Here is a 2,642-nt window from a genome sequence, read left to right on the forward strand (position 1 = left end):
TTGACTTCTGCCCCCTTTCAAAAAAAATATTTAGTCAGCATCCTATTCACAATTAAAAATCTTTGTTTTAAGGCTTGATCCACATGTGACCCTGCAAATGGTTTTTGGGCTTCCACGGTCATCTATGGTGTTGCTGTGAGGTGTCATCAAGTCAGTTCCAACCCACAGTGATCCTATGCACCACAGAATGAAACACTGCCCCATCCTCACAATTGTTCCTATGCTAAAGTCCATTGTTGCAGCCACCGTGTCAACCCATCTCCTTGAGGGTTTTCCTCTCCATTCTGCCCTCTTCTTTACCTAACATAATGCCCTTCTCCAGGAACTTGTGCCTCCTGAGAACATGTCCAAAGTATGTAAGATGAAGCCTTGCCATCCTTGCCTCTAAGGAGCACTCTGACTATCCCTCTTACAAGACAGATGTTTGTCCTCTTAGCAGTCAATTATACATTCAATATTCTTCACCAGCACCACAATTCAAATGCATCAATTCTTCTTGGGCTTCTTTATTCAATATCTAACTTTCACATGCGCTTGAGGCAATGAAAAATACCATAGTTTGGGACAGATGCACCTTAGTCCTCCAAGTAACATCCTTGCTTTTCAATGTTCTAAAGAATTCTTGCGCTGCAAATTTACCTAATGCAACATTTCTTGATTGCTGCTTCCAAGAGCATTGATTGTGGATACAAGCAAGACGAAGTCCTTGGGAACTTCAATCATTTATCTACTTAGTATGATGCTACTTATTGGTCCACTTGCGAAGATTTTGGTCTTCTTTACATTGAGTTGTAATCCCTATTGAAGGCTGCAATCCTTGATCTTCATCAGCAAGTGCTTCACGTCCTCCTCACTTTCAGCAAGCAAGATTGTGTCATCTGTATATTTCAGGTTGTCAATAAGCTTTCCTCCAATCCTGATGCCACATTCTTCTTCATATAGTCCAGCAGCTCTGATGATTTTCTCAGCACACAGATTGAATAATGTGGTGAAAGGATACAACTCTGAGGCACACCTTTCCTGATTTCAGACCAGGAGGTACATGGTAGGCCAGGTTGACTAGAGAAACAAATCCAGACACTCATGTGTAAGAGAGAGCTTTATATCAAAGCTTTACATCATATGTAAGAGAGAACTTTATATCAAAGAGCAATTGTATATTGAGAAAACATCCCAGCTCAGTCCACATGAAGTCCGTATGTCTGATATTAGCCCATATGTCTGATACTAGTCCATGAAATCCTCTTCAGACTCACATGGCACATTCAAAGATGCAGAATACAGGAAGATCACAGACCAGTGGAAGCATCTCAGTGTTGGCTCCCCCAGCTTTCTGAGGGTGGCTCCTCAAGAGCAAGGTGAAGCAGAGAGTGTGTGGCTCACTTCCAAGGAGAAAGAAAGGAAGTTTCCAGAACCTTTATGAGAAGGCCATGCCCACAAGGAAAAAACATCAGGCAGTGACCTGATTGACAGGCTACATTCCACCCCAATACATATTTATCAAGTTGACTTTAAATTATGTAACTACCACATACTACTACCTTGTTCCTTTTGCACAACCAACTCTTGATCTATGTACAAGTTCAGCAGGAACACAATGAAGTGTTCTGGAATCCTCATTATTCTCAAGGCTATACATAGTTTTCTATGATTCACACATTTGAATATGTTGGCATAGTTGATAAAACACAAGTAAACATCTTTCTAGTATTTTCTGCACTGAGCCAAGACCCACCTGACATCAGCAATTATATCCTTTGTTCGACATTATGTCATCCATAGATTTTTGTAAATCAGGTACTCAGAATTTAAGTTCTAATACAGTTCCCTCCTCTCATCTTGAATTTTATCATTTTATTATTTTCAGTTACTACATAACTGGAAAAATGGCATATTCATGAATAGGAAAATTTCAAACAAATAAAAATAAACTTACTTCTACCAAAGCAATTCTGACTCATAACAAAGCTTTAGGGGGAGGTAAAACTACCACTGTGAATTTATGAGACTATAGCTCTCTACAGCAGCAGAAAGCCTCATACTTCTGCAGAGTGGCTTGTGATTTTGAACTGCTAACCTTGCAGTTAGCAGCCTAATGTGTAAACGTCAATACTTAGTACACAGAGTAGTGTACAGATATAATGCTACTTCAATATAGATTTTAACATAATTCTTTAAATAAATGGGAAAACTAATTAAAAGCTTTATATGGAAAAGTAAGTCACCGTGGATAAGAAAAACATTGAAAAGAAAGAACACAGGAGGGAGTCCTCTCACTTTCCAATCTCAAAATCTACTACACAGCTACAGTAGTCAAAACAGCTTGGTCCTGGTACAAGGGCAGATTCACAGACCAGTGCAATGGAATTGAAACCCTGAAGTAAGTCTATCCAATTAGAGACAACTGATCTTCCATAAAGGGCAAAACCACATGAAACTGGGAAAAAGTGGTCTCCTTAATAAATGGTGCTGGTGAAGACTGCGTGATCACGAGGTGCTGAAGGGATCAGTTATCAGGCATCAAAGAACAAAAAGTCATATCATTGTGTGTTCACCCCCCTGATACGATCGCTGAAGACAAATGTGTGCATAAGCAAATGTGGCAAACAAAGCTGATGGTGCCCGCCTATCAAAAGATACAG

Source organism: Echinops telfairi, unplaced genomic scaffold (assembly GCF_000313985.2).
Source record: "Echinops telfairi isolate 266 unplaced genomic scaffold, ASM31398v2 ScPeMD7_70;HRSCAF=299, whole genome shotgun sequence".
Lineage (NCBI taxonomy): Eukaryota > Metazoa > Chordata > Mammalia > Afrosoricida > Tenrecidae > Echinops > Echinops telfairi.